Raw genomic sequence first — 8,497 nt, 5'->3', positions numbered from 1 at the left:
GGAGACTTTGGTTTTTATGTGTCTGATGTGAGTTTTCCAAGTTAGTTTGTTGTCTATTATAACTCCTAAAAAATTTATTTCAGAAACATTTTCAATTTGTATCCCATCTATCTCAATTGTCTTATCCATTTTTTTCTTGTAATTACCAAAAAATATAGCTTTAGTTTTTTCTAAGTTTAAAGATAATTTATTACTATCCATCCATTTTTTTATATTCCTTAGTTCCGCATTTACCACATTGATAACCTTATCATAATTGTCATCACAATAGAAAATATTGGTATCATCTGCAAATAAAACACACTTAAGTAGTTTTGAAACATTAAATATATCATTGATGTACAAATTGAATAATTTAGGGCCCAATACTGACCCTTGGGGGACACCACAATGAATTTCACGACAATCAGATAAGGCCTCACCCATCTGCACATATTGCAATCTGTCACTCAAATAACTTTTTACCCAGTTTCCAGCCACCCCTCGTATCCCATACCTTTCAAGTTTCTTAAGTAATATTGAATGATTGATAGTGTCGAAGGCTTTTTTCAAGTCAATAAATATTCCAATGGTACATTTTTTATTGTCCAATGCATTTGATAATTCTTCAGTTGCATCAATTATAGCCATAGATGTAGATCTTTTGCTTCTAAATCCATATTGACTGTCATTAATCAGATTATATTTATCAACAAATTTTTCTAATCGAGTATTAAATATTTTTTCTAAAATTTTTGAAAATTGAGGGAGCAATGAAATTGGTCTATAATTAGTAAATGTATGTTTATTGCCATTTTTGAATAGAGGAATAACTTTTGCAATTTTCATTTTCTTGGGAACACAACCATTTTGAAGTGACAGGTTACAGATGTGCGTTAGAGGTGTTTTGATGTTATTTATAACTTTTTTTAATATTGCCATATTGATGGAATAACAGTCCATAGAGAAGTTATTTTTGGACTTTTGGACAATATCCATTACTTCTTCCTCACTAACTGCTGAAAGGAAGATGGTGTTTGAATTGTTCTCAATTTTATCAATATTGTGCTCAACATCTGGGATTCTAGATGCCAAGTCACGGCCGATGTTTACGAAAAAATTATTAAAACTATTAACTATCCTGTTCTTATTACGATATTCACCATCTGCGTCAACAAAATATTCAGGGTAAGTATTTTTTTTAAAGTCTTTTTTGAGAATGCTATTTAATACAGCCCAAGTTCCTTTTATATTATTTTTATTATTAATCAATAGTTTCTTATAATACAATTTCTTGGCTATTCTTATTATATCAGTTAGCTTATTTTTATACAATTTGTCAGTTGTCACTGATGATTGTTGTTTGAACCTTTCTGGATCCGCCATCAAATTGATAAGTTTAAATATATCAAGTGCTTTGAGAAAAGACTATAAATCCCCACCTCCAACAACCTCACACGTAATATGGCCTTACTAGCTGGGACACCTTATTTAGGTGTCCCAGATGACTTAATGACGCAAAGATATGCTTTCATTTCCCGCGGAGATCTCACGGCAATTCGTACATATTTTACGAGGTGGCTAATTAGTACGAATTTGTCACTTCGTACAAATAAGTACGAATTCGTTGTGAGATAGCGTTGGTAAATCTGTGGTGAAAATTGGAACTGCAGCACGCTCTAATTTAGAGCAATAGAGTGGCGCAGGTATGACGTCACCAAGCTCTGTGATGAACAAAAGTTTATGATACATGCACGTTTTATTACAGATGAACACAACTTTTATGAATTTTGAAGTCTAAATGCAGTCGGCAGAACAGAAGTAAAAAGCTAAAGGGTAGGCTATAAACATGTGGGAGAGCGGGGCACAACCTAACGCTTTTTGACTCTCAGTTAGTGTAAATCCACTTGTGGTTCAGGGTATTTATTTTTTCCCACATTAATTGCACACATGTCTAGTACAATTATGTGGGTTTGTTTCATTAATACAGTGTACTTTTTTTCTTCTTGATTTACCCCGAAAGAATGGAAGTGAAATGTTACAATGTACCCCACCTATGGGACATTTTGTCACATGTTAGGGGTACTAGTTATCCAGCATAGTTAAAAAAAAATAATAATAATTAAGCATTTCTGAACATTGACTCTCAGTCTTTATTCACCTTTTTCTCATGGTTTCTCAATAGAATTAATAAAAATATAGAATATAATAGCATATTTCTAATAGGGGCACAGTGTAACTGTCGCATGTGAGCAGGGATGAAATGGAGTGAGAATCCAAGTGTAGCAAGAACGATTTAATAACACACACACAACATAAACAGAAAATCCAAGAACACGATTAACTGGCAGGGATGCAACGACAGGAACACAGGAGCACATCCACCGACAAACAACAACTGAAGCACACAGGTACATAAAGGGAAACAAGGATAACAAAATAACAAGGGCGAGTGGGGAAAAGGAATCATGATGAAAAACATTTTTTTTCTCGAAATAATGTTTATATGGCAACAAGTAAATGCACTAAGTTTCGTCATCCTGGCATGTGTGGAAAGTGTTAAACCATATGTGTTACAACTAACCCCACGTTAGGTTGTACCCGCTCTCCCCTCCACCGCGGTCTCTCAACTATAACAAAGCATCCGACAACTCTTTCAGTTTTTATCTCTATTTGAAATATTAAAGCACAATTTATAAACAATAAATACCGAGGCTGTAAAAGTGGACTGAGCTTACTTTTCGGCGTGATGCCGTTTAATCTCCCCGAAAGCCTCTATAGTCCCATTTGGCCACTTGTTAGCAACCGCACATAACAGCTTAAACAAAGATCACGAGTGGGGTAATACTGATGTATTTTATTTCATAGAATAAAACGTGAAAGTGTCTTGAGCTTGTGTTCACCACATACCTTATTTCAGCCATTTAACCAAAACCCATTAAAAAAAACATGACTTCAGGACAAGGGAACCGGAAGTGCTAAAATGCTAACTCGCTTCCGTTTTTTGGCATACAAAGTGATGTCATACCTGCATCAGTCTATTTAAGACTGCCCCGCTCACATAAACCTTGCTTCAGGCCAAGACGACATCAGTCCACTGATGCCATCAGGGCACAACCTAACGCTTTTTGACTTTCTCAGTTTGTGTAAATCCAATTGGGGTTCAGAGTATTTATTTTTTTCCCACATTAATTGCACACATCTAGTACAATTATGTGGTTTTGTTTCATTAATACAGTGTATACTTTTTTCTTGATTTAACATGCCCCGTAGGTGGGGTACATTGTAACGTGGTGGGGCACAATGTAACATGACCAAATAACTGCTTAAAATGTTATCTGATATAATCAAAAAAATATACAAGACAAACTAAAATATTTTGTCAATAAAATACAATTATTAACTTTTTTAAATAAAATAGTGGCATTTTTTAATCATTAAAAATATAAGCATTTTTGAGTTTGACTACAAATACATCGCTAAATACAACTATACAGCATAGTTCAAAACATAATAATAATTAATAATTTCTGAACATTAACTCTCAGTCATTATTCACACTTTTCTCATGGTTTCTCAAAAGAATTAACAAAAGTTTAGAATATAATGGCATATTTCTAATAGGGGCTCATTGTAACACAGTGTTACAACGCACCCCAGCTGCGCAACTGGGATTTAAACCGCGGCTCGTGTCTTCTGCTGTTAGATCAGCATTAAAGAACCATCTCAACTGTTTAATAACAGATATAAGATTACAATAATATCGGATTTGTCTTATTTTAAATAAACACAAAAAACAGAGATGAAAACTAAACTTAAGTAAGAAATTTACTTTTGCTATGGTTAAATACATGTTCAGTAATATCTTCCAGCGATTTTTTAATTTTGGAGTAATTTTTTCTCTAAATAATGTTGATATGGCAACTAGTAAATACACTAAGTTTCGTCATTCTGGCATGTGTGGAAAGGGTTAAAACATGCGTGTTACAGCTAACCCCGCGTTAGGTTGTGCCCCGCGCTCCCCTACACTTCAACTGTGAGTGACGGAATCTAAAACAAAAATCCAGAAAATCACATTGTATGATTTTTAAGTAATTAATTAGCATTTTAATGCATGACATAAGTATTTGATTCATCAGAAAAGCAGAACTTAATATTTGGTACAGAAACCTTTGTTTGCAATTACAGAGATCATACATTTCCTGTAGTTCTTGACCAGGTTTGCACACACTGCAGCAGGGATTTTGGCCCACTCCTCCATACAGACCTTCTCCAGATCCTTCAGGTTTCGGGGCTGTCGCTGGGCAATACAGACTTTCAGCTCCCTCCAAAGATTTTCTATTGGGTTCAGGTCTGGAGACTGGCTAGGCCACTCCAGGAACTTGAGATGCTTCTTATGGAGCCACTCCTTAGTTGCCCTGGTTGTGCGTTTCGGGTCGTTGTCATGCTGGAAGACCCAGCCACAACCCATCAATGCTCTTACAGAGGGAAGGAGGTTGTTGGCCAAGATCTCGCGATACATGGCCCCATCCATCCTCGCCTCAATACGGTGCAGTCGTCCTGTCCCCTTTGCGGAAAAGCATCCCCAAAGAATGACGTTTCCACCTCCATGCTTCACGGTTGGGATGGTGTTCTCGGGGTTGAACTCATCCTTCTTCTTCCTCCAAACACGGCGAGTGGAGTTTAGACCAAAAAGCTCTATTTTTGTCTCATCAGACCACATGACCTTCTCCCATTCCTCCTCTGGGTCATCCAGTTGGTCATTGGCAAACTTCAGACGGGCCTGGACATGTGCTAGCTTGAGCAGGTGGACCTTGCGTGCGCTGCAGGATTTTAATCCATGACGGCGTAGTGTGTTACTAATGGTTTTCTTTGAGACTCCAGTCTGAGACTGTGGTGCCAGCTCTCTTCAGGTCATTGACCAGGTCCTGTCGTGTAGTTCTGGGCTGATCCCTCACCTTCCTCATGATCATTGATGCCCCACGAGGTGAGATCTTGCATGGTGCCTCAGACCGAGGGAGATTGACGTCATCTTGAACTTCTTCCATTTTCTAATAATTGCGCCCATCATCCCAGCCTTGTGCAGGTCTACAATTTTATCCCTGATGTCCTTTGTGGAGCTCTCTGTTGGAGTCTGTTTGATTGAGTGTGTGGACAGGTGTCTTTTATACAGATAACGAGTTCAAACAGGTGCAGTTAATACAGGTAATGAGTGGAGAACAGGAGGGCTTCTTAAAGAAAAACTAACAGGTCTGTGAGAGCCGGAATTCTTACTGGTTGGTAGGTGATCAAATACTTATGTCATGCAATAAATTAAAAATCATACAATGTGATTTTCTGGATTTTTGTTTTAGATTCCGTCTCTCACAGTTGAAGTGTACCTATGATAAAAATCACAGACCTCTACATGCTTTGTAAGTAAGAAAACCTGCAAAATCGGCAGTGTATCAAATACTTGTTCTCCCCATTGTATATAGTTCGGTTGTGTTTGTTTATGTTTGTTCTGTGAATAGAAATTACTTTTTTTCCCCTCACCGGAATTCATCCACAACGTGCAACATTCTAAAACGACATTCCAAGGCAATAAATAGGCTACTATGTTAAGGTGATTCTAATGCAGAGTTCAAACTGCACGATTTTCAAACTCGTCGGATCACTGCTCTTTTCATTCTGCATGACTATCTGGGCCAGCATTCAGTTGCTGCTGTTTTCACACTGCACGATGGATAGGCGACAGGGGATTTCCCACTGCATGACTGTACAAGAGGAAGAATCGCCGACAGCTCTGTCCCGTCCGCAAACTACGTTTCACAACTAAGCACATCCGAGAAGTGAGACGGAAACAACGCAAGATCACACGTGCTTCAGACTGGAGTTCTCGCATGAGCCTGGAATTGTTATTAAATATATAGACTGCAGCGCAGAAACTTGTGATCCAAATGTCTGTGCGCTGATTTGCAGCAAAAAGGAGAAAAAAAGATTATGGTGGAGGAAATGGTATGGGAGACAGGGAGCAAGGATTGTGTTCTGCAAAGAGAGTTTGAGGTAAATGCGGCTGTTGCGGCTGGTCAAGCAAATGTTTGTGCTTTGTTTCTGTTTGATATAAATGTAAATATATCTATTAAAATACTGATATTCTGGTACTCCTCCCCGAATTTCCCGCTGCCCTGTATCTTGCACTTTCATTGGCTGTAGGTCATCGCCAATGTTTTTTTCAGTCAGAACACATTTCACACAGCAGGAGTTTGAATCGCCGACAGGTCCAAATATTTAGCATGCCAAATATCTCACAATCGTCTGCGACTCATCGGCGAGTCTCTCTGATCGCATCTTTGATCATTCACACTGCGTGATTGTCACTCACGTGCACGAGCAGCGATTTGCATATGATTTCATTTGTCTACGATTTCGCAAAACCTGTCGGCGAGTCAAAATCGGGGCTAAAATCGGGCAGCCTAAACTCAGCATAAGATAGCATTCTATGCATGTCGTGTGACTTGTCAATCAACATTAGAGCACCACCCTCAGAATGAATAACGCAAGCAATCCAGACCTCTGCCAAAAGTGTGTCTGGTGTTCAGCGATTAGAAAGCTTGTAAAATGTTTATCATAAATAATCTGCCCTACCTAAACTTACGGTCAGGAGCTGCTACTGCTATCGACCATTTTTCTCCACAAAATGTCATCTGAAATTTCGCTAATGTGACCATCAGTCAGAATTAAATTCCATTGTGTGGAAAATACGTAGCAATGAACATGAATGGTGACTGAGTTTGTCAGTTATTAACATTGTGCCTACCATAAAGTCATGAGGATGATGACAGAAATTCAATTTTTCTGTGAACTATCCCTTCTGTCTGTTATTATATAACAGCTAACTTACAGTAGCCTATGTTATATACAGCATAGGTAACACAAACTTTGTTTGTACTATATGTACATTTGTGTGTGATTTTTACAAACAGTTTTCAAAAGTCCCAAATGTCTCTGAGATGATTACACTTCTCTAGCATGCAGACAAGCAGACCAGCACTTTTACTGTGATTATGGTGAGTTTGTTCTTATGATCCTTATACAATTAAAAACAATTATGAAAGAATTATAACGTTCTGAAGTGCATGAGTTTTTTTAGAAGCAATTTGCATTCAAAATTATGTAAATCAAGCCTTTGAATAATATTGAATAGACTTCTGTTTGACACAGCTGATACTGAAACAATGACACTGTCAATCTGAAGTTCGAGACTATAGGGTAGTGCATGCTGATGAGGAATGGATCAAGCTGCACTTTGAATGCTCTATGAAAACTCCCTCAGGATTTAAAGCTCCTGTATCCAATGCAAAAGGAGACTTTCACAGTTGAAGTTTTGCAGAGAGCAGTGACAAAAAAAAAAAAACACTTTTAGATGATAAAGATAAATGCTAAACTGGTATGATTCAGTCATGCTTAATGAAAAATGAACCGATGCACTTAATAATAAGCACCGTCATTTTAAAAAAGTCTAAGAAACGTGAGTACAAACGTCATTTTAATTTCAGCAATTATACAAAAATATATCATTATCATATTCAGTTTTATTGTAGACACAGGTCCACACAAACCTGTAAGTAGTCATCTTAACAGCAGAACATGTACCCTTGTGCAATGATTCAAAGATAATTTGATTTGTACATAATCTATTCCTACATATGCAGTTCCCAGATAGATTAACAATATATTTTTTGTTTATATATATATATTTACACATACACACACACACACACACACACACACACACACACACACACACACACACACACACACACACACACACACACACACACACACACACACACACACACACACACACACACACACACACACACACACACACACACACACACACACACAAAGACATTACAAAAAGTTTATAAAAGTTGCATATAAAACATCTCAACCAAATAAAAAAAGAGAAGATTTCAGGGTAAGATTCCTTCATTCGTTGTCTTGTCAGTACAAGTACTTATTATTTTAAGCATAGTGAAAAGTAGGATTACTTTGGAAGCATTGGAGAGGAAAAAAATGCCCTTGGGGAGCAGACCTTTGTGTCTACACAAATCCTGTTACATGCTGTGTAATTGCTGCTTTTTACATAACGTTTGACAAACCCAGAATAACAGGGATGATTAGATGTTGACAGAAGAAGACAAAAACCTTTAGTGGGTTTCGTACACAGATTTCAATAAAGCTGAAAAGAGAAAATATGTTTTTACTTGATTTTTTCAATGTATGAACTGTGATTAATCTCTCTTCTGGTGTGATGGTATCTAACAACTTTTTGAGAACTGTAATGAACAAAAATGCGATATAAAAGTATGTTGTTCTTCTTTTGAACATCTAGGCAGAAAGAGTTTCCATCACTTCATATCTTTGCTTATTCCGATCAACAAAAATAATCTGCAAACTGCGTGATATACAACAATAAATAAACCATATTCTACAGGGCAAATCAAACTTTACTGCATACAGTACCCAGGTT

This window comes from Gobio gobio, assembly GCF_949357685.1.
Source record: "Gobio gobio genome assembly, chromosome: 17".
Taxonomy (NCBI): Eukaryota; Metazoa; Chordata; class Actinopteri; order Cypriniformes; family Gobionidae; genus Gobio; species Gobio gobio.
Note: the sequence above shows the minus strand (reverse complement) of the source record.